At 41.5% G+C, this 25,806-nt stretch overlaps 2 pseudogenes; one reads left to right on the top strand and one right to left on the bottom strand.

Moving 5' to 3' along the window:
* Positions 1-257: 257 nt before the first annotated feature.
* On the bottom strand, positions 258-13,676 carry LOC135886183 (olfactory receptor 5G9-like; annotated as a pseudogene).
* Positions 13,677-15,536: 1,860 nt separating this feature from the next.
* LOC135886185 (olfactory receptor 10A7-like) lies at positions 15,537-22,796 on the top strand (annotated as a pseudogene).
* Positions 22,797-25,806: the final 3,010 nt, after the last annotated feature.

Consider the following 25,806-nt stretch of genomic DNA (forward strand, 5'->3'; position numbering starts at 1 on the left):
CTGGCCCACCACATCCAATATCCCCTCTCCAGCTTCAGAGGTAGGAGTAAAAAAAATCCCTCCCAGAATATGTTGCTGCAGGGGGATCCCCTTCCTGACCTGTGCTGATGTCTTCCTGAAACCCTGAAGCATGACAGCTAGGAACAAAAGACAGAAACCAGAAATGAGCTCCAGAGCTGCTGAGCCCTGCTCCACACCATCACAAGAAATGCCATCATACAGCCAAACTCATAAATGTATCCATCTCACTCTTAAAACTAATTAAGCTCTGTGTCCCTACAGCTACTTGAGAAACAGGAATGTCCCCATATTTTCCCTACAGCTGTTTATACCTCCCTGTTTTTCGGGCTGTGGACGATGGGGTTTAACATGGGGGTCAAGATGCTGTACTGGAGAGAGAGCATTTCATCCAGAAGCACAGAGGAGACTGATCTGGGTTTTGTGTACTGGAAAAAAACTGTCATGTACAATAAGCCAACCACAATAAGGTGGGAGCTGCAGGTGGAGAAGGTTTTATGCCTGCCTTCAGCAGAGCAAAGCTTAAGGATGGTGGTAATGACATGAATGTGGGAGATCAGGGTGAAGAGGAAGGAGCTTGATCCAAATATCATAGCGGAAGTGAGAAGCACCACTTGGTTGGTGAGGGTTTCAGTGCAGGACAGCTGTAATAGATGAGGGAACTCACAGCTGAAATGGCTGATTTGATTGGGCCCACAAAAGTGCAACTTCAAGGTAAAAACTGTGGTAAGTAGGGCATGAAATAAACCCATTGCCCACGTGCCACTCACCAGCTGAACACAGATCTCTTTTCTCATTTTCTCCACGTAATTCAATGGGTCACAGATGGCAGCATAGCGGTCATATGTTATGGCTGAGAGAATGAAAAGTTCTTCAGAACCTGAGAGGATGATGAAGAACATCTGGGCAATGCAGCCATTGACAGAAATAGTTTTGTGCTCTGCTAGGAAGTTTATCAGCATTTTAGGCACCGTGATTGAGGAATAGCAGATATCAACAAAAGATAAATGGAACAGGAAGAAGTACATGGGGGTGTGATGGTGAGAATCAGCTCTTATCACCATCATGATCATTATGTTCCCAACCAGAGTAACCAAATAAATAACTAAAAACACCAGGAAGAAGAAAATCTGCAGCTGTGGGTCACTGGAAAGTCCAAGGATAATAAATGCAATCACTGTGGTTTGATTTTCCACTGATATTTATTCAAGAAAACTGTGACCTGTAAGACCAAAAAACTAACAAACATAAAAACAAAAACAAAAATGAAATGAATAAATATCATAAAATTGAATTGAAGTGGCTTGTGCAAATAATCTGATCAGCAGGATGAATGTAAAAAGAGTCCTATTAAAACCTGTAAAATATTTTTTTTAAATAGACAAAATGTAGAGAAACAAATAGCAAAAATCATACTGGAGTTTGTGTGTTTTACATAGACAAATTGGGCCAGATAGAGATGACTTAGGCACCTAACTGCCACTTTAATTAACCAAATATCCAAATCAGGCCCCACAGTAAAAAGCCATTGGAGAAAGGGGACTGGATATTGTGTCTCCTGCATCTGGGGTGAGGGCCCCAACCACCGGTCTATAAAGTCATCCACTGTCTTGCTGTTTCTCTCTGGTCTAATGACTCTTAAATCTGTCCTTCTAACAACAGTGGAGTTGAGTGTTCTGGTTAACCATCAAGATGGAAGATGGAAGATAATTTTACAGGGTAATAAGATTTAAAACACAGAGGATTCCTCTCTAGGCAAAACTTCAAAGTTACAAAAACCAGGAATAAACCTCCCTCTAAGCATACGGAAAATTCACAAGCTAAAAGAAAAGATAATCTAATGCATTTCCTTGCTATTACTTACAATTTGTAATCTTAGATGCTTATTTCAGGTAGGGTTTAATGAGAAGTGTTTTTCCTGCCCTGGCCTCTCTCTGTCCGAGAGAGAACACACAAAAAGGGCACAAACAAAAACCTCCCCCCACAGATTTGAAAGGATCTTCTTCCCTTATTGGTCCTTTTGGTCAGGTGCCAGCCAGGTTATTTGAGCTTCTTAAAACCTTACAGGTAAAGGAGGAATTGTATGGTACCCTTAGCTGTATGTTTATGACAGGAGCCCTGGCCAAATTACAAAAAGCTGGATATCTGGCCAATTCCATAAAATGAATCTCTTTGTCAATTAATTGCATTTGTTTGACTAATTTGTTGAGAACCCTATTTTACATCTGCATTATCTTTCTGAATTCATCCATAATAAAATCACTAGAATTTTTCAATAATATTAATTAATAAATTACTGGAGCCAATGACTCATTTCCCAAAGAGGGACTGAGGCTTGGAGAGGAGTGATTGAGACACACATCAGGATATCCTATATCCCACTGGTTAAGGCACCCACATGGGAGGTGGCAGATTCCATTTAAATCATTTCTCCTCAGACACTTGAAGCTGGGCTCTCCCACATCCCAGGTCACTGCCCTAATGACTGGGATAGAAGCTATTAGCTGTCTACTTCCAATTATTTCTTCTCTTCCCCTTCCCTTGCTTCTTCTAAAAAACACCTTAGGTAAGGTTAGAGGGATCCCAGCTAAAAATTCCAAGCAGAAAGAGATGCCTCTCTTCAGGAGGGTTGATAGCAGCAGGGTTTAGAACACTCCCCTCTCCTTGGCATCTCCCATTGGCTAGGAAACCACCTTTCATTTTGGCTTTTATTAAATCCCATTTGTAAGTGATTGTTTCTTACCTTTCAATGTGCAGAAAGCCTAGGTGCTCAACTCAGGCTTTGCAAACCTAGTGCTTTTGTAGGCACCTAAAAGTTAGATGCTGCAATGCTGAACATCACAATGACTGCTTCCCTTAGTGAATTTAGTCCTTGATGTAGTGACAATAAGTGAATGGAGCTAGATGCATTGACCTCAAGTGGGGCTCTGGCCAATAGTGTCCATATTCTAAAATTATTTTGTTCCCAAATTTCACTCAATGTTGAGCTGGAAAGACCTGTGTATCTCTGAGTTTCCACTTAAGCCCCAAATGTAGTAGAAAGTTGTGCTGGCACTCTGCACCCAGGAGAAATTCATGCTCACCCAGCTAGTGTAAAGCAGCGTAGCTCCACTGAAATAAACAGAGCTACACATATATGCCAGATGAGGATCTTGCCTCAGCAAATGAAAATATGACTCAGAATCCACCTGTTGTCAAAGTTGGACTTACATAGATATGATCTGGGGTAAATCAAGAGTCAGCTAGCAGGCTTGGATTTTCAAAAGAGTTTAGATGAGTTAGGTGCCCAACTCCTATTGGATGGGAAAAACTTAGCCCCAGCAAAGTGCCCAAAGTTAACCAGAAAGTCTGTGGCGAGCAAGACATTGAAGCCTGAACTCTTCCTGCACCATTCAGTTGGTTCAACCACAATACCATCCATGTACCCACTGGTTGACCAATAACGCTTCCCATGCCAGCTTACTGGTGATGGAATGTGATCCCTGTCACAGTTAAAAGAAACACCACCTTCTCCTCCCATTTTCACTAGGAACATATCTTCTTTCACATTCTTCACACACAAAAATAGAGCTGGTTGAAAATGGAAATATTTTCATGAAAGAATCACGTTCCTGTTACTCATCAAAATTAAAATCTATTGCAACCAGTTCATTGAATAACAAATAGCAAGACTTAGCTACTCCCACCTCGTGATTTTGTGGGCTGTCCTGCCTACTAAGCATCATTCTGATGGACTGTAAATTCTTTATCACAGGAATGATGATTACTGCTTGTTTGTTAGTTCTGGTAAAAAATTGTCTCATTTTTTTTTCTAATCTGAAATTTTCTGTGGGAAAATCTGAATTTTGAAAAAAAAAACCCCACATCCTTGATTTTCTCTTGGGAAATTTGCCCACTCAAAAAGAAATGAAAGTTTTTGTTTCAAAATGTGAAATTGAAATGAAAACTTTCATTTTGGATTGACATTTTTTCTTAAATGGAAAATAAAATTACTCGACTCAATGTCATTTGAAGTCAGTATATTCATTCCAAAGGAAAATTATCATTTGAAATGGACATTTCAAGAGGAAATGTTTTGTTTCAATCAAAAATGCCCAAAGGAAATGTTTGACATTTCTGCATCCAAACATTTTAGAATGTTTCATCACACAAAAATTTTAACATTTCAAACTTTTAAACCATTTTGGGGTTAAAAAACAATTGTCACAATATGGAATTTCCTGTGTGACAGATTTTTTGTTTTCATCGCAAATATTTGTACAAGACACTAACCTCATATTTTCAGAGATCAGAAGGGATCATTCTAATAATCTAGTCTGACCTCCTGTATAACACATGCAAGAGAACTTCCCCAGTGTAATTCCTTGAGTGTTTCTTGTCCTCTTGTACTATAAAAAATAAAGAAATGGTTTCTCCAGTGTCACCCTTGGTTATATTTAAGCTCTTTGTGGCATATACTCTCTTCGATTCCTTCTTAAAAGCACAGAGACAAACATCATTGGTGCTTCAAAGAGGAATGAGAATAATAATCTTCTGTAATTTGGGGAAAATAACTTCACAGGTGGATTGCAGAGTTGAATACATGTTGTAATAATTGGGCCTATAAATTTACCCACATTGTGAGCTCAGCTGTAAAAAAATATGTGAGAGTTCATAAAATGTCACAATAACCTGTAACAACAAATGTTGATGGAAAAATTTCAAAGGGGAGACACAAAGACTGAAATAGTTCCAACAAAAATGACTCCTAATATAACCGATGGACTGTGTTAAACTGATACTTCATAAATAATACCAAAAAGTCACTGAATCAAAATCAGTGTATAAGAAACTCAGCCTAATCGTTGGACAAAATAATGAGGGGATGGGCTATTGCAGCCATGACTGCCTTTGGGGTTCTTAAATAAAGATACTTTGGGTAAAAAAGTTTGCCACTGGAGTGAGCGTCACCATCATGGCTGACACCCTCACTAACTCCTGGAATCCTGGAACTTTTTTATCCTAATGCTGAGAGATATCCTGACCAGATATCTGAGCCATGGGGAGATGGAGTAGGAAGAGAGCCTGACATATAAGATTGTCCTGTGTGTCCATGTAAGTCTCACTCAGGTTCTCTCACTGTGATCCACTCTGTTCAAACTGATTCTACTGCTTCCCAATGGCAGCAGGCTTCAGCCTTTAAGTAATGGTCTCTTCATGTCCATTAAGGCTATATCTATACTACAAACTAGGAGTGTGCTTCCCATACTTACACTAGCTTGAGCTATCATGCTAAAATTAGCAGTGTAGCCATAGTAGCCTGGGCAGTGTGAAATGGCACAGGCCAGTTCCACGGTGTACAATCCTGCATGAACCTCATGGGTATGTATGTGGCATGACTAGCCCGTGCTGCCACTTACCACCACCCATATTATCACAGGTATATTGCTATTTTTAGAGAACTAGCTCAGTGAGAGCTAGCAAAAGTATATAATTTTTTCTGCAACTATTGGAAAGGGCCCCTCCCCTTTCCCCCTAGGAAGGTGGGTTCTACAACCCAGAGAGACTCCTTGGGTGAAATATCCATTCCATTATATGGTACAGAAATCACCAGAATATTGACATATCCAGAATCAATCTTAACAGTTACTAAAGAGGAACTCCTTATATGTCACAAATTAAATAGATTAGATTAGATTAGATTAGATTAGATTAGATTAGATTAGATTAGAGTATGTGATTGATTTTGTCCCCTCCCAATTTTGCTGTAGGGACATCACTTTTCTTTCTTAAAGCAGCTCTTTTACTTGCACATCTTCCCGGGGCATCTTTGATCTCCTCCACACTGAACCTTCAGAACATACGAGGTGCTCACTCCTCTCTGATTCCAATCATTTGTGTCACCTTATGGAATATTGCTCTTCATTAGGAAAGTCACCACTCTGCTTCCAACCCTTGCCAGGGTATCTTTGACCTCCTTGTTCCTTGGGTTGTAGATGAGGTGGCTGGACATGGATGGTATTACTATATAGAGAGCAGGCAGAAGACCGTGTTTAAATCTGGTAACTAGTTTCCTACAGAGGCCCCAGAGACAATGAGAGTCCCATAAAAATGGAAATAACCTGGAGGTGTGAAATGAAGGTAGAAAAGGCTTTCCTCTTCCCTGTGGTGAAGGGATCCTTCAGATGGTCATGATGATCTTCTAGTAGAAAGCCAGGATTAATAGAAATGGACCACACCCATTAAGGCAGACACTATGAAAGACAAATATTCAACCAGCTGGATATCAGTACAGGTGAGTTGTAACAGAGGCATAAAATCATAAAAGAAATGGACAATCTCTTTGGAAGGACATAAAGGGAATATGCAGGTCAAAGCCATCATTACTACAGGAGTAGGGATGCCAATTATCCAACAGCCAGTGGCTACCTTAAAGCCAACCATTGGGCGTGAGTGAGAATGACACTTTATTGCAGCGGTTAGGGCATGCACTGGGGAAGTGGTTCCAGGTCCTGTTCCAATGACTGTTTTACTTAATTATTTACAAAGCTCTTTGAGATGTTACTTAAAAATGACTAGAGCAGCAAAAGGAGGCTAATGTCATGTTTATAGACTTGGCAGCCACTTTTGACACAGTGCATCACTTGGGACTGTAGTTACTGCCACACTAGTATGTGGTGCTTCATGGCTTTGTGTGCTTCATGGAGGAACTGTACTATGGTACATTTACTTATGTGAGAGTCAACAAATGCATTACAGACTGGTTTTCAGTACAATCAGGGTGTACCAGGAATGCATTCTCTTATTTAGCCTTTTAAATGCATTCGCTGACGACAAGGCTGAATGACGCCCAAGTAGGTGAAAAATTTAAAGATTAATCTTCAATGGATCTTGAATATGTGGATGATATTGCTTCACTTGGAGAGACAACAGACCAGCTACATCCAAAGCCAGAGGAGCTGAGAAAAACAGCAGACCCTATGGTGATAAATCAAAAGGTTTGCATCCCTCTTATAAAACAGAATCGAATAACCTGGCTTAGATGCATGTAGGTGGCAATGATGTTGAATGGATTAATAGTTGTATCTAACTGGGTTCTTTCTTGACAGCAGGAGGTTTTATATCCAAAGAGGTCACATGTCTGAACAGTCTTGCATCACTGACATTTCAGCACCTTCAAAGGCCTCTGTTTGGGCAGCAGGATGTCTATATGTCAACTAAGAGATGAAAGTTCAACATGCAAGTTGATTCCTATTATGATGTAATCTCTGTTATATGGAGCAGAAACACAGGCATTAAATTAGCGGAGGAGAGGAAACTAAATGGTTTTCAGTATCAAAAGTGGTGGCATATAGTTAGCATCCATCAGTTTGATTTTGTCTCAGATGAGGAGCTACTTAGACGATCCCCACAAGTTGTGGTATTACACCTGTTGATAAGAGGACTACAATGGTAGGGTCATGTCCAGTAGGCAGGAAAAATATGTTCTACTGAAGGTTTATAAATCTGACATGAAAAAGTAGAGTACAAGGCTGACCACAGAAGATGCAATTTGGAGGAATTTAAGAAACCAAAATCCTCCCATGCAAATTCTTGTGGAAGGAAGGAGGTTTGTAAGGGACCATTCAAGATGGAAATCCATTCTATGTCCAACCATGGCTGCATTGTAGCCACAAGTCTCTGATGCAGCTGATGTGCTGCTGATTTATACAGAGTGAACAGTTTCACCGGGAGAGACTGAGAAATACCTGTCCCAAACTACATTATAGTCCAGACATTAAAGCACTTTCCCAAGAGATGGGAGACATAACTTCAAATCTCTTCTCCACAGCAGGCAGAGTTGGGACGTGAATGAGGGTCTCCCACATCTGAGTGCCCTAACCAATGGTTAAAGGTACTTGGGGAGGGGGTGTTGCTAGAGTTACACATGCTGATTTCCCTTCATCTCCCAATGAAAAAAATGAAAATATTTGGTGAATAGGGGTCACATTTGCAAATAATACAGGGTTGAACAAAACTGCTTTTATCAGAGAATAAATTATTTTTATGAAAAATGTTGCCTAACTGTCTACAATATAGCTGCTCCTTTGTCTCACCTCTGACTTTTCCCGTCCATTTTATAACCTATTTACTCCTTTCTCATTCCTTAACCTGTGTGTCCATCCATTGGTGAAGTTCAAGAATGGCTCAGCATTTCCCATGTTTTCTCTTCTGCTGCCCTCTTGTGGTAATCATACACTATGGCTATCATCTTCACAGGAATCTAAGCAAGATTAAATGATTTGCTATTTTGATGTCAATCTCCTTGCACTGCTTTTCAAACAGGAGCCCAAATATATGCCCTTTTATTGACTGTCCCTGATATTGGATACCTAAATCACTTGGGCTCTTTGTATAGTCGGAGACAAAATGCTCTCATTTTTATGAACCATACGCTGTTGCTTAAGGGCTGACCCAGCACATTGTTACCAGTAGCTTGTTACAGTGAGTGAACTTCAGGGATCTTGTCCCTGGGGGAAGAAGACAGCATTTAAACAGCTCTCAAGAAATCAGCTCTCAGTCTGCTAAGGAAAGGGTCTTTGCTCCACTCCCACTGATAACTCTGCACACCTTGAAGGGTCTCATTGCTCCTTGTAAAGAATATTGGACATCCTTAGATGCTGTATATCAGTTGCAGATAAAGAAATTAGATAGACAAATCAATAGATAGATATATAAAGAGACTAAGAAAACAAAAAGGGGAAATCACAGGTCAGGATCTCTCATCAGAGTTATGATCCACTTTTAAGAGGCAGGTAAGTTGATTCATATTTTTATTCATTTTAATCTTTTATTATCCTTTTGATTCCAAAGGACCAGATTCTGCCCTGCTTATCTAGGAGTCGGTCTCTGTGCAGAGTCCCACTGACTACTTAAACTACACAACTCTCTCTCTCTCTCTTTCTCTCTTTCTCAAGGCAGCACGGAGAAAACTGGGATCAATTAGTGTGTTGTCAGGGTTCCCTCCCCACTCTGAATTTTAGGGTACAGATGTGGGGACCCTCATGAAAGACCCCCTAAGCTTATTTCTACCAGCTTAGGTTAAAACTTCCCCAAGTTTCCAAATTCTCCCTTGTACCTTGGATTAGGTAGACGCTGCCACCACCAAGTGATTCAAACAAAGAATCAGGGAAAGGACCACTTGGAGTCCTATTTCCCCAAAATATCCCCCCAAGCCCTTCACCCCCTTTCCTGGGGAGGCTTGAGAATAAACAAGATGAGCACAGACCACCCTTGGGTTTTTAGTATACTAAAAAAATCAATCAGATTCTTAAAAAAACAGAACTTTATTACAAAGAAAAAAGGTGAAAGGAGTACCTCTGTAAGATTAGAATGGAAGTGAAGGACATAAATCCACACCATGTAGAGGTCAAAGCATAGGGGTTTATTACACACAGCGCTGGCGGAGTGTCACCTGGCTTATCAGGCTCAGAGACACTGTCAATCAATTGATTACAATGGAATATATAGATTTACCATGGGTGGGGGAAAGTGACGGGGTAGGCAGTTCCACACCCCGGGATAGGTTTTGCAGCAAGGCAAGATAGCACAGTAGCCAATGGTTAAAAAGGTTACATAATGTCTCCGCCCATGGTCTCAAGTTAGCAAGTTAACATTTAATTAATATTTTGATAAAATGTTATTAGTATAAAATATATATGTTGAATTCTGATTTGGGGTCCATAGGAATGGAGCAACTCCTTTGATTGTCCAACAGGTACATTCCTAGGGGTTAAAGCAAAGAAACAGTGAAAGGATATGGTAATACAGATTGTCTCCTTTATGTCTTAAGGCAGGGCATTGGTCCCTTGGAAGAGAGGTGGAAGGATGCCATATCATTATACTGACGTGCCAATTTTCATAAACTCAAGGTTGGATCTGTGGGAAGACTGTTTTCCCTTCAGGGGAAACACAATCGGAACAGGGATCCTTTGTTCAATTTGAAACATTGGATGAAACATAATTATTCAGTTATTGCTTCAACATCTGGCACTTCTACTGACCAAGCATATCTTAGCAAAGGCAATGTTATCTTGTTTATTCTGCTTTCTCTTAGCTAATCACTATTAGCTAGGCCTCTGGTCTCTTAACCAAACTCTGGACTTCGGGTCTGAAAAAGAGCTGGCACAATCCATATACCAGGTTGTTATATAAAATGCACATGGATTTTAACCCTTCAGGAAGATAATCTCACAGGCAATCAGATTCAAAACACAGAGGGTTTCCCTCCAGGCAAAACCTTAAAGTTACAAAAAGAAAAAACAGGGATACACATTCCCCCCAGCACCAGAGAAATTCACAAGCCAAAACAAAAGATAATCTAACACATTTCCTTGCTAAATACTTACTAACTCTATAGGAGTTGGATTGCTTGCTTCTTTGATCTGTATCCGGCAAAAGCCACACGGAACAGACAGAACAAAGCCCCCCCTCCGCAGATTTTTAAGTATCTTGTCCCCTTATTGGTCCTTTTGGTCAGGTGCCAGCCAGGTTACTTGAGCTTCTTAACCCTTTACAGGTAAGAGGATTTTGTGCCTCTGGCCAGGAGGAATTTTATAGTACTGTATACAGAAAGGTGGTTACCCTTCCCTTTATATTTATGACGTGTGTTGGCAGGAGTTCCTGGTTTTGGAATGGATGTGTTTGTGTGTGTGTGTGTTGGGTGGTGAGTAGGCAATGGGGCAGGGCATTCTCTGGAGAATGCCATTAGATTTTGATTTCACTTTGCACAGAATCTGCCTTTGTAATCATGTAGGTTGCAGTGCAAGGTCCCTCTGTCTGCTCCCATGTTTGATAAACTGATGATGGGGAAAAGATTTAGTTTCTCTCTGGGAGAGTAAGGGATTAAATATAGATGACATTGGGCAGAACATTAACTTCTTTCCCATTTCCACTAAAAACCAATTTCTAAGTAGCAGCTGACTTCCATGAGGGCAGGAGAGATTCTCTTATGTGTGAATAGCTTGTAATTCAGACATTCAGGAACCCGACTCAAAAGTCCCATTGGGTTGAATTTGCAAAATGACAGAGGAACAAAAATCTCATTAACTTTGTCAGACGCCTCTTTTTAAAATCTTGTCAGAGTGCCTGGGCACATTCATTTGTTATGATTTTTATTATTGTCCCTCAATATTACATAAGTGGATTTTTTAAACAAATGCCTTTCACAATATGCAAGACCATTAAGTATAAAAAAAGGAAAGCTACTGTCCAAAATGTATCCATGTGAGTCACCAATCAATCCTGACCCCAAACCTACTCTATAGTGAGGAGTTTTGTTAACCCCTCTGCAGAGCTCCTGCATATTAGATACTCAAATGCACTTGTTCTCCTTTGACATTCCTTAAAATTCTCATAGTGCCCAACAGAACTTTCTACTGGAGGTCATTGACGATTCATAGATTCATAGATTCTAGGACTGGAAGGGACCTCGAGAGGTCATCGAGTCCAGTCCCCTGCCCGCATGGCAGGACCAAATACTGTCTAGACCATCCCTGATAGACATTTATCTAACCTACTCTTAAATGTCTCCAGAGATGGAGATTCCACAACCTCCCTAGGCAATTTATTCCAGTGTTTAACCACCCTGACAGTTAGGAACTTTTTCCTAATGTCCAACCTAGACCTCCCTTGCTGCAGTTTAAGCCCATTGCTTCTTGTTCTATCCTTAGAGGCTAAGGTGAACAAGTTTTCTCCCTCCTCCTTATAACACCCTTTTAGATACCTGAAAACTGCTATCATGTCCCCTCTCAGTCTTCTCTTTTCCAAACTAAACAAACCCAATGCTTTCAGCCTTCCTTCATAGGTCATGTTCTCAAGACCTTTAATCATTCTTGTTGCTCTTCTCTGGACCCTTTCCAATTTCTCTACATCTTTCTTGAAATGCGGTGCCCAGAACTGGACACAATACTCCAGCTGAGGCCTAACCAGAGCAGAGTAGAGTGGAAGAATGACTTCTTGTGTCTTGCTCACAACACACCTGTTAATACATCCCAGAATCATGTTTGCTTTTTTTGCAACAGCATCACACTGTTGACTCATATTTAGCTTGTGGTCCACTATAACCCCCAGATCCCTTTCTGCCGTACTCCTTCCTAGACAGTCTCTTCCCATTCTGTATGTGTGAAACTGATTTTTTCTTCCTAAGTGGAGCACTTTGTATTTGTCTTTGTTAAACTTCATCCTGTTTAACTCAGACCATTTCTCCAATTTGTCCAGATCATTTTGAATTATGACCCTGTCCTCCAAAGCAGTTGCAATCCCTCCCAGTTTGGTATCATCCGCAAACTTAATGAGCGTACTTTCTATGTCAATATCTAAGTCGTTAATGAAGATATTGAACAGAGCCGGTCCCAAAACAGACCCCTGTGGAACCCCACGCATTATGCCTTTCCAGCAGGATTGGGAACCATTAATAACAACTCTCTGAGTACGGTTATCCAGCCAGTTATGCACCCACCTTATAGTAGCCCCATCTAAATTGTATTTGCCTAGTTTATCGATAAGAATATCATGCAAGACCGTATCAAATGCCTTACTAAAGTCTAGGTATACCACATCCACAGCTTCTCCCTTATCCACAAGACTCGTTATCCTATCAAAGAAAGCTATCAGATTGGTTTGACATGATTTGTTCTTTACAAATCCATGCTGGCTGTTCCCTATCACCTTACCCTGCCCCATTGCCTACTCACCACCCAACACACACACACACAAACACATCTTGCACTCCAAACATGTTCTTGAACTACTCATTCATACCCTTACACATCGCTCAAAGTATTCCAAAAATCACTGGGATATTCTTTTTTCTAGTTTTCCATAACTGTCCCTCTTTGTGTCAGAGTTCTTCATACTTCACCATCTTTCTTTGGTTTTTTTTATGATATTTCTGTCTCCTAGTACAACAATGTCAATTAACATGAGCTTGTATGTCTTCTTTTCTATAACCATGTCTAGCCTGTTTGACTGCGGCTGTTGGTCTGTGACAATTGACAGGTTGCATAAGAACTTAGCCTCTTCACTCACTAAAGCCTTTCAGTTTGCTGTTCATAACAGCACATGGATTAGTTAAATCCATACTTGCCAGTTAAATCCATACTCCAGTGTAGACACTTGGCAACCTCACTGGGTCTCCATATATTCTCTCTCAGACAGGCTGTTGTAGTTGCTCAACACGTGTTCCACCACCTCTTTATTTTCAGAATACATTCTGCAGTTCAGGGAGCAGTTCTGTCACTCAGTTTTGCTTCTTACATAATTAAGCATTAAGGACTGCTCTTGTTCACTTATAGTGAAGCCCTATTTCACTCTTTTGAGGTATCCTTCTACAATCCATGTGTTTCTTAATCTTCTATCAGTAATGGGTTCAATCTCATCACCACTGTCTTTGAATTCATTTCTCTGTAAACCTTTTGAACCTTTTCTCCCCCCAATATGCTTTGTCTTTTCTTTCATGATTTTTGGTCTGAGAGGCTACTCAGTCATCACTGGTTATTGCACTGTTATTGCAACAAGATGGTATTTACTCTGTCAGCCTCCTCATATATTTTGATATTATGTTCTTCATTCTTAATTGCTTCCTCCATACACAGCAGAACTGTTCCTTCATCACAACACTGGCTGTACATGCTGTCCATGACTTCACCAATATTACTGCATGCATTGCCAGCAGCTGTCTTGTTTGCATGTTAATTTTTTTTCTTCTCCCTTTGGTTCCACTTGATCACTCCAACAATGTGCTGTACTGCAGGCATTGCACACGTATTAATAGTTTGGATCAAATTCTTTCAGTTGAGTTTTGCCCTTAGAGTAGCTCTTATACATCTGTAATAGTCTTTCCACACTTTTTCTTTGGCTTCCTTATGTTTGAACTACTACTGTTCTTTGGTTCCAAGATATTGGTAGGGGGTATGCTGAGATATATCTGGCATAGCACATTCATTAACGACGTTTGCCTATCTTTGCAGATGCTGATGCACAGTTAGCCAACCAAACCCATAGTTTTATATCTTCACCACACTTTCTACTTGTCATAAATCTCATTAGCTCATTTTGTGACCCTTCCTGTAATTTAAGACCATCTGTGACTAAAACATGTTTAACTAACTGTCCTTTTTTGCTGACATGATAACCACAATTTATATCACAGAGCATCCTTGCCAGCAGCAGAATCTCTACTATCAACAAAACGGCTAATAAAGAATCCCCTTGAAATGTTTCTGTTTTAATTTGGACCTCATCTATGAGAGTCCCTTCCAGTAGAGTTGAGTGTTCTGGTTAACCATAGATTGCTGTTGCTGTAGCAGGGAAATGATCTTTGGAAGAAACTTGTGCATTTTCAGTGTCTTAATGATCCATGAACATATGATACTGTCCTATGCTTTCTGGTAGTCATGAACCTACTCATCCTGTATTCTCAACCTATGCACTCTTGTAATAATCTTTGTACAAAATATGCCTTGTAAGGTACCATTTGAAATCTAATAATTCACTGGTCATTAATATCCTTGTGTAATGTATGTACATGTTGTGTTGTAAGAGTTCTCAATATATATTGGGATTATGACTAAAATGTATGCAAACCAGGCATGTCAGAGGGATTTGATAAACAGGTCTATCGAACACAAAGTAATGTGTGTTTACCTCCAGTTACATATAAGTACTAAATAGGACACTGAAGGCAGCAGGAAGAGGAAATGGCAAGTAACAGAACAATTTGGATTTCAGCAAGCACCAGTAGAGGAAGAAAGAGCATGGAGCCTCCTTACCACCTGACTCCATGTTGTCTTCCTCACAGTTGAAATGAACACTGCTGTGGAGTCTTTTTGCTCAGCAGGCAGCATTCCATTGCAAGCTGACACTATCCACATCTTCTTGGACAGAATTGTTGTTAGAGGTTTCCATATAGTTGGTCAATATGTGATTGGTCTATAATTCATAGAATTGCAATAACGGTCTTCATTTTCTACAAGGAAAATTGTCCCTGTCACCATCCACATTGGACATCCATTCCTCTAACATTTACTAAGTTCAAGTAAATCATCATGGTGAGATTAAGGCATTTCAGCCAGAATCCATGCATCCCATCTGGTCCAGGTTTTTTCCAATTTTTCATTCCTCTCAGTACCTCATCTATTTCTTTCTCTCATCTTTCCATGCATTCCTCTCTGGTGTGATTTGTAATTTTTTTTCTGACATTTTTAATCCAGTCAGCTGATTATGCTGTACATGCTCAGACGAGGTTTCCTCCCAGTAGTGCTGACATTCTTCCACATTTATTTTCTCTCTTTTTTTCCCCTGTTCTGCATTTAATGTTAATCAGATAAAAGAATCTCCTAAGAATCTCCGGTAAAATGTGTGTTCCTGAATAAATGTGAATGAAAAATGAAACCACAGTGACCGAATTTATTCTCCTGTGACTTTCCAGTGACCCACAGATGCAGATTTTCCTCTTCCTGGTGTTTTTAGTTATTTACTTAATCACTCTTTGGGCAAACATGATGATCATCTTGGTGATAAGGTCTGATCCTCAACTCCACACTCCCATGTACTTCTTCCTGGCTCATTTATCCTTTGTTGATATCTGTTATTCCTCAGTCAGGGTGCCTAATATGCTGACGAACTTCTTAGCAGAGCACAAAACTATTTCTGTCAGTGGCTGCATTGCCCAGATGTTCTTTATCATCATCCTCTCAGCTGATACTGAAATTTTCATTCTCTCAGCCATGGGATCTGACCGCTATGCTGACATCTGTGACCCATTTCGTTTCATGGAGACAATGAACAAAGGGATCTGTGTTCAGCTAGTGACTGGTGCATGGACCATCGGGTTCTTAGATGCCATGATTAATGCTGTTTTTGCCCTCAAGTTGCATTTCTGTGGGCCCAATCAAATCAGCCATTTCAGCTGTGAGCTCCCTCCTCTATTGAAAATGTCCTGCACCACCACCTTCACTAATCAAATGGTGCTGCTTACATTTGTGGTAATACTTGGATCAAGCTGCTTCCTCCTCACCCTGATCTCATACAGTCACATCATCTCCACCATCCTGAGGATACGCTCTGCGGAGGGCAGGCATTAAGACTTCTCCACCTGCAGCTCCCACCTGATTGTGGTTGGTGTATTCTACCTGACAGCTTCTTTCAGGTACACAAAACCCAGCTCAGTCTCCTCCGTGGCTCTGGATAAAATGTTCTCTGTCCAGTACAGCATCTTGACCACCATATTAAACCCCATCATCTACAGCTTGAAAAACAGAGAGGTGAAAACAGCTGTAGGGAAAATGTTGGGGAAATACAAGTTTCTCAAGTACTATTGGTGATTTTATGTTTTAAGCAGAGACTATAGAACTGTGGATAGCTAGTGTTTTGGGGATTCTGGGCTCAGGTGTCAGGCTTACACTTTGGGACAAATCCTTTGTTGGTCTAAATCAGTGTGGCTCCTTTAACTTCAGTAGGTCACATCCCCAGTGGTACAAGAGTCACTGGATCTAGGGGGAACTGGATTCTTGTTCTCCTGCATCCAGAGTGAATACTAGAAGCACCAGGCTGAAGAGTCATTCACACATTCCTCTCTCTTTCTCTATTTAATCTGGCCCACTGTCTTCAATGGAACCATGGCCAATTTCAAAAAAGATGGGGATCTGGTCAATTTTCTAAAAATAATCTCTTTGTCTATTAATTGCATTTGTATGACTAATTTGTTGAGAACCCTATTTTATATCTGTATTATCTTTATGAATTCGTCCATAATAAAATCGCTAGAGTTTTTAATAATATTAATTAAAAATAGTGGAGTCAATGGCTCATTTCACAAAGGGGGACTGAGGCATGGGCAGGAGTCACTGAGACTCACATCAGGATATCCCATATCCCAGTGGTTAGGGCACCCACATGGGAGGTGGCAGATCCAGGTTTATATCCTTTCCTATTCAATTTGTGATCTACTATAACACCCAGATACTTTTCAACAGTAATACTGCTTAGTTATTACCTATTTTATACCTGTGCATTTCATTTTCTTTCCTCAGTATAGTTCTTTGCATTTTCCTTTATTCAATTTCATCATGTTGATATCAGACCAATTGTCTAATTTGCCATGGTTGTTTTGAATTCTAATCCTGTCCTCCAAAGTGCTTGCAATCCCTTCCAGCTTGATGTTATCTACAAATTTTATAAGAATACTCTGGACTCCATTATCTAAGTCATTAATTAAAATATCAAGTACTACCAGACCCAGGACTGAGCCCTGCAGGACTCCAGTGATACACCCTTCCAGTTTTATAGTGAACCATTGATAACTACACTTTGAATATGGTCTTTCAACCAGTTGTGCACCCACTTTACAGTAATTTCATCTAAACCACATTTTCCTAGTTTGCTTATGAGCATGTCGTGTGGGACTGTATCAAAAGCCTCACTAAAATCAACATATATTATATTTACTGCTTCCTCCCATCCACTAGGCCAGTAACCCTGTCAAAGAAGGAAATTAGGTTGGTTTATCATTATTTGTTTTTGACAAATCCATGCTGGCTATTTCTTATAACCCTGTTATCCTTTAGGTGCTTATAAATTGTGTAATAATTTGTTGTTCCAGTAATCAAATAATGTGTTGTTCCACGTATCAAAGTTAGGCTGACTGGCCTATAATTCTTCAGGTCCTCTTCCCCTCTCCCCCATTTTTAAAGTTATATACTATTTTTGCCCTTCTCCAGTCCTCGGGGATCTCAGTCATGATCAGTAAGTTCTCGAAGTCTCCTCCCGCAAATTGAGTTAGGTTCCCAAGTCTGGGCTGCCAAGAGGCATTTCGCTCCACTCAGAATTTACAGGCAGCATCTCTCTCCTTGAGTTAAGCTCCTACACCTTTTCTCACAGCACATCGGAAGCAGAAAAGTTGTAGAATCATAGAATCATAGAAGACTAGGGTTGGACGAGACCTCAGGACGTTATCTAGTCCACCCCCCTGCTCAAAGCAGGACCAACCCCAATTAAATCATCCCAGCCAGGGCTTTGTCAAGCTGGGCCTTAAAAACCTCGAAGGATGGAGATTCCACTTCCTCCCTAGGTAACCCATTCCAGTGCTTTACCATCCACCTAGTGAAATAGTGTTTCCTAATATCTAACCTAGACCTCCCCCACTGCAACTTCAGACCATTGCTCCTTGTTCTGTCATCTGCCACCACTAAGAACAGTCTAGCTCCATCCTCTTTGGACGCCCCTTCAGGTAGTTGAAGGCTGCTATCAAATTCCCCCTCACTTTTCTCTTCTGCAGATTAAATAAGCCCAGTTGCCTCAGCCTCTCCTAAGTCATGTGCCCCAGCCCCCTAATCATTTTTGTTGCCCTCCACTGGATTCTCTCCAATTTGTCCACAGCCGTTCTGTAGTGGGGGGGGGGGGGAAACTGCATACAGTACTCCATATGTGACCTCACCAGTGCAAAATATAGAGGAATAATCACTTCCCTCAATCTGCTGGCAATGCTCCTACTAATGCACCCCAATATGCTGTTAGCCTTCTTGGCAACAAGGGCACACTGTTGACTCATAACCAGCTTCTCATCCACTGTAATCGACAGGTCCTTTTCTGCAGAACTGCCGCTTAGCCAGCCAGTCCCCAGTCTGTAACAGTGCATGGGATTCCTCTGTCCGAAGTGCAGGACTCTGCACTTGTCCTTGTTGTCATCAGATTTCTTTTGGCCCAATCCTCCAATTTGTCTAGGGTACTCTGGACCCTATCCCGATCCTCCAGCGTATCTACCTCTCTCCCCAGTCATCTGCAAACTTGCTGAGGGTGCAATCCATCCCACCATCCAGAACATTAATGATGTTGAACAAAACCGGCCCCAGGATACCAGCTGCCAACTAAAAATTGAGCTGTTGATCACTACCCGTTGAGCCCGACGATCTAGCCAGCTTTCTATCTACCTTATAGTCCATTCATCCAATCCATACTTCTTTAGAATACTGTGGGAGACCGTATCAAAAGCTTTGCTGAAGTCAAGGTATATAAAGTCAGTTGTGCCCCCTTATAACCTTTACCTCAGTGTTTAGGGGACTCGGCTGGGTGAACCTGATTTAACTCTCTCCTCTGTTTAATGGGCAAAAAATATTTGAAGTTAGGTCTCCCACTGTGACACATCTCAGGTCAGGCAAGGCTGTGAGTCAACTTGTTACCCCCTGCCTTCACTGTGAGGGAGTCTTGCCCCTTATGTCTGTTTGTTAGCTCCCTAACATCACCATCCCATCAGCCACTCACACCCTTTACTCTGTCTGGGCTACCCCAGCCCTGTCTTGGCCTTTCAGATTTATTCTAGATGCACCCTGAGTCTCGTCAAAGTGTCCCCTGTGGTATAAAGTCCCTGAACACAGAAGACTGGCAGAAATCCCAGATCCCCTGTTCCCAACAGTGTGCCACACCTTACAAGTTTTACCGTAGGCCTCCGCTCCTGTTTTATGCACAGCCCCTGAGTTCGGTTATAAAACCCCTATCCTGGCCATTTCCCATTGTCTGGTTTGGTGGCGCCACAGCCAGCATATTGTTTTTTTAATGCCATCTCTCCCCAGGCATTGTATTGTGAGACTGGACACCAAATTCAGGCCTGTGGATTCCACTAGCTGACATAGCACATAAACAATGTTGTGTCTATGTCCTCTTTGTGGCTCTAGCCCTCGGTCAGTGACTAAAGGTGAGAATTTCAAATTGGTGTGGAAAAATCATCCTTTTCCCCCATCAAATTTCTAGTAATCCCCCATCAGAAGCAGGTGGGAATTTCAAACAGGCCATGGAAACGGTCTCTGCAATACTGAGTGAAGGTATCAGACCAGTGTTTCAATATTACTCCCATGATTCTTAAAGGTAACGTAACTTTTTTATCACTCCTATGTTTCAGCATCCACTAGAGTCCATACTGGGATTTCCAAAGACGACAAAAGAATTTAGGCACCCAATTCCCCTTGAATTTCAATGAGGTCCAGATTTCCAAAGGTATTTAGGTATGTAAAGAGGCAGAAAAAAAAATAACACGTCGGCCTGTCCTCTGACTCCTTCATATAAATCAGCTGTAGCTGTCATAAAAAACTAATGTATGCCGTGTTGTTGTAGCCAGGATATTAGAGGGACAAGGTGGGTGAGATAATACATTTTATTGGATCAACTTCTATTGGTCAGAAAGACAAGCATTCGCACTTACACAGAGCTGAAGAAGTTGGTCCAATAAAAGATATTACATCACTCATCTTGTCATGAAAATTCATGACAGAGATCAATGTCCTTCACTTAAACTGAAGGAAAAATATGTGCATTAAAAACTGTGTATAATCCCTTTGGAGCCATGCCTTATTTTGTAATGACTCATTAGAAGCAAGTGGGCTGAATCTTTTCTCACTCACGAGGTGTAAATCAGGAGTAACTCCACTGGAGTCAATTGGGTTCATTTTCCTCTCACTCACACTGGTATAAATTAGAGTCTCTTGTTCCTTCATTGGAAGCATCTAGCTCTTGCCACTGTGGGGGATGTGTTAAACTTCATGATTTATGGCGTAAGACAACCGATCATACAGTCAGGGAGAAGTGCATATTGAAAAGTGAGGGTGGGATTATTTATGCATCCCAGGAGCTAATGCAATCCTAGGATGCATGAACGGGGAATGCCAAGTCGGAGTAGAGTGGTTATTTTACCACTATATAGGCCACTGGTGTGACCGCTGCCAGAAAATTGTATCAAGTTCTGATGCCCATAATTTCAGAAGAATATTGATAAATTGGAGAGGGTTCAGAGAAGAGCCACAAGAATGATTAAAGGATTAGAAAACACACTTTATAGTGAAAGGCTCAAGGAGATCAATCTATTTACCTTAACAAATAGAAGGTGAAGGGGTGACACGATTACAATTTATAAGTATCTATAAGGGGAACAAATATTTAATAATGGTCTCTTCAATCTAGCAGACTGAGGTCTAACACCATCCAATGGTGGGAAGTTGGAGATAGACAAATTCAGATTGGAAATAAGGTGTACATTTTTAATAGTGAGTGTAATTAACGATTGGAACAATTTACCAAGATCCATAGTTGATTTTCTCTCCATCACTGGCAATTTTTAAATCAAGATTGGATGTTCTAAAACAGGTTCCCAAACTGTGGTCCATGGACCACCAGTGGTCCGCAAGCTCCATTCAGGTGGTCTGTGGATAGTTCCCTCTAAGGTTCATGCCTGGGCGGTCGCACACAAGAGAATGAAGGGCCACCCACCTAAATAGTGGAGCTGCGCAGGCGTGGCTCCATTAATTATGTGCCTGGACCCTGGAGAAGACACACATGTGAGGTGGTGGCCTTGGGAGGAATAGGGAGGGGGTGGGAGGGGGCAGTGGGATGAGAAGAGGGGATGAGGGGAATTTGGGACGTGCAGGGCTGTGGCAGCCAGAGAAAGAGGCAGCTTTCCCCAGCTCCAGGGCTGCGGCTGCTGGGGAGAGATGGCCCTCCTTCCCAACCTCAGCTCTGTGGCTGCTCTGGCGGGGAAGAGACCCCTCCTCCTTCCCAGTCCCAGTTCGGTGGCTGCTGCGGTGGAGGCAACTCCACTTCTTCCCAGCCCCAGTTTGGGGGCTGCCGTGGCTGGGGAGAGAGGGCAAATCATTTTCCTGATCAGGATTCTAGACCCAGCTGTTGGGCAACTAAATAGCAGAGAGAAGGGAATATCAATAACACTAGAATTAAATATAAGATATTAGTTACAAATTTAAGTTATCTTGTTCAGTTAAAATTGCCAAGTTTTCTCTCCCTTAGATGCAATCAATAGAAAACACAGAGTGGGAAAATCAAACCACCATCACAAAATTCATCCTCCTGGGATTCAGAAATCTCCCTGAACTGCAGATCCCTCTCTTCCTGCTGTTTTTGATTAGCTATTTTGTGACAATGGCTGGGAACATCCTCATCTTTGCTCTAGTTGTGGGTGATCAGCAACTTCACACCCCCATGTACTTCTTCCTTGGGAACTTCTCCTGCTTGGAAACCTGCTACACCTCAACCATCCTGCCCAGGATGCTGGCCAGTCTCCTAACTAATGACAAAACTATTTCTTTTAGGGGCTGCATGGTACAAATGTATTTCTTTTTGGTTCTCTGGGAGCTACAGAATGTTACCTCCTGGCAGCCATGTCTTATGATCGGTATTTAGCAATATGTAAACCCCTGCACTATGCAAACCTTATGAATAGCAGGTTCTGTCTCCTGCTAGCAGCCGGCTCTTGGATAAGTGCATTTCTAGCTATAAGCATAATAGTATTGTTGGTGTCACAATTAACTTTCTGTGGCCCCAATGAAATTGACCATTTCTTCTGTGATCTCACCCCTGTGTTAAAACTTGCCAGAACTGATACCCACCTAATGGAACTTACAGCTTTCATATTCCCCTTGATTTTCACTCTCGCCCCATTTATATTAACTGTTTTATCGTATGTTGCTATTATAGCCATCATCCTGAGAATCTCATCTGCCACTGGGAAGCAAAAGGCCTTCTCTACCTGCTCGTCTCACCTCATGGTGGTGACAGCTTTCTATGGGACTCTAAAAATTGTGTATGTCTTACCTAAAAATGATACCCTGAGGGACGTGAACAAAGTGTTCTCTGTCTTCTATACGGTCCTGACTTCCTTGCTTAATCCCCTCATCTACAGCCTGAGAAACTGGGAGGTAAAAGAGGGCCTGAGAAAGGGGTTGAGTAAATTTGTGCTTTGCACAAGAATGCAGACACTGTGAGCCAATTTATTTAGGACAAAATTAAACTGAGAGAATCTATGGTTCCATTGCAACCAATGAGAGTTAGGCATCTAGATACTATTGAGAGATCCATTAAGTGCCTAAATATCTGTATCCTAAGTTGCTCAAAGGTAATCAAAGTTGAATTTAACCTTACTAATAGAGAAAAATGAAAGTTTAAAAAAAACATTTTAATTTAAAAAAGGCTTTATTTTGCAATAAAAGTTTTCACCAAAACGATTAAAATATTTTCTTAAAAAAATATTTTAATGAAATCAGATTTTTTATAAAAGATTTTAGAGTTATTTCCTCCAACCCTTCCTTTTTGCCCCCTTTATCCATTTTTTCAGTGGCAAAATGGAAAAAGGAAAAAAAGATGTGTGTGACCATTTGGCGGAAATCATTCCATGTACATCTTATGACTGCTGGTGGATACTGGGAATTCTCCATGCTTGTCTGTGTCAGATTGTACACTTTATTTTGACTGTAAAGCTGGTCTTTGCCTTACTGCTGTCTTTTTACCTCCACCCTGGACTAACATTCCAAGTGGAGGTAGTGTAGGGCTAACAATAAAGGGTCATTAAACTTTCATGATCATACATTCAAATAATGCACTTGCTGTGATGGGATGAATAAATCCCAACCTAGATTAAGGAGTGCTGGAGAGCACCATTAGTTCACCTGATGGTACCTGAAGTATGTAGCAGGCTTAATTAAAGATGAGACCCAGTGGGGGGCTGGCTAATATAAAGGAAGGACTTCAGGGCAATAAGAGGGAAGAGAGTGAGTGGCTAGGAATCATGATCGTCTCTCCTAGGGAAGGAGACTGAGGGAGAGAATAGGGCTTGTTGTTCTCTCCTGAAATGGGAGCTCTGTCAGAGAGGCCAGCAGCAGTAAAGACTACAGAGGGAGTTTGTACCCTGGGATTGGCCCTGAAGGGGGAAGGGCAACAGGGGTGAAGAGACTCCTGAAGCATGCCTGAGAGAAGGATTCTAGGGAGCATTCCTGAGGGTCAGCGACTTTGGAGGAGCTGGGCCTCCAGAAATAAAGCCCTGTTGGAAAGCGCTCTGTAGTAGATCAGGATATAATTTTCCACAGCCTGGAGAGATGATGAAGAGTTTGCTAAGGATTGGACCCAGGAAGGGCAGAAGAATTTGTTTCTTTGTATTTTGCTGGACTCTTTGTTTTACCCCTGAAAGGATGGGACGGAAAGTGTCCTGGAGTGTGGGTCAAGTCACAAAATGAATGGACCACTAACAGGCCTGAAAGGTGTCTGGTGGAGGTGACTGAGGAAAGGGCCCTGCAACAATGCACAAGCCATAAGGGGGCATGCATGTTGGTGAGACATCTTTCCACAATCCCCCTTTCACAATGGCCCTGCCACCTGGGGCAAACCCACTTTTCCAGTCTGAACTCCAGAGGTGTGGAAGTGTCAAACAATGAATAACCTGGTAGGGTGCGTAGGCTGTGTCTGCACTACAGAAGCCTGTCTACACTTAGAAGTTAGATTGATCTAGCTATATCTTTCAGGGCTGTTAAAAATGTCATACCCTGAGTGACGTATTTAGATCAACCTATCCCCCAGTGTAGATGCAGCTACCTCAACAGAAGAATTGTTCCATTAAACTAGCAACTGCCTCTCAGGGAGGTGGATTAACTGCACTGATGGAAAATCCCCTTCTCCCAATGCAGGAAGTGTCTACACACTATGGCACTAGCTATGCCATAGCTATACTGACAGTGCCCCCTCGTCTAGACACAGCATATGCTGACAGAAGGAGTTTTTATGCTGGTGTAGGAACAGAACCTCCTGAATAATGCTAGCTATGCAGACAGAAGCCCTCTTCTGTCTATATAGCTGTGTCTACATTGGAGGTTTTGTTGGTATAGCAATATAATTTGGGGGGGGGGGAGTGCAAGTATAGACCAGAGCTTTGATCACATGACAAGCCTGACTTTGGAAGGGGTCACCTAACAAAGGGGATGGGAGATTATAAAAGAGAGAGTCTCTCACCAGTTATTTGAAAGAGGGAGTAGAAGGACACTGACTGCAGGGGGTCAGAGATAGAGATTCTGTGATTAAGAGGAGCCATGAGCTGCAGGAATGGGAATACAGGGTACCCTAAAAGACTCTGGCCCAAGCTCTAAGAATGCCCCAGATGGGTGAGGAAACTGAGGCATGGAAATTCATGTAAGTGTTCTATTGTTTTGTCCAGCACAGTGTATTTCTCGTGTGATATAAGTAAAGAATAATTGTGTTAAAAGACCTTAACAAAACCTGTGCATCTGTTTGCTTCACCTGTCACCTGTCCCTGGAGAGGTGAACTGTAAACTCAGAGCAGCTATATGGATGGACCTCTGGGATTGGGTGTGCTTGACGTACGAGGGCATCTGTGGTGTCAAGACTGGGGGCCTAAGGCAACTGAGCCACCTCATTCCATTTCCATGAAGAGTTGAAAAGAACAAACCATGCTGCAGCCTGCTGAGATCCAGGAAAGCTTAATGCATACATGTCTAGAGTACTGGGACCCAACCCAGCGGACTGGTGAATGCCCGAAAATGGTTCGAAACAAACCATTTTTTTCCTGGATTTTTTGGTTCAATCTTCAAGCAAACTAAATATCTATGAAGACCTGGCCATAAGTGACTTATGAATACAACCACAATTGGCATTGAGATGATTTTGGTAATAATATGTATTATCCACAACATCATAACATTAGTGTGCATTAAGCACATATAATATTAAGCACAAATGATATAGCAGTTACATAGTCTAAATTGGCCTATACCTTAACTATAGTCCTATTCTCTTATACTAAGTATCCCATAACACCTTACATTATCTGAAGTCAGCTTTGGCTGAAGTAGATTGGATTGTTGCCCAGATCAGGATATTTGATTATTTTACCACGGTGATAGGTAGGGAGTTATTTTCACAGGCCTGTACTGGAATGACCCAGAGAGGGAAATACATATGATTGTTCTGCCCTAGTACAGGTGTAGCACA

The sequence above is a fragment of the Emys orbicularis genome, chromosome 12 (genome assembly GCF_028017835.1).
Source record: "Emys orbicularis isolate rEmyOrb1 chromosome 12, rEmyOrb1.hap1, whole genome shotgun sequence".
Lineage (NCBI taxonomy): Eukaryota > Metazoa > Chordata > Testudines > Emydidae > Emys > Emys orbicularis.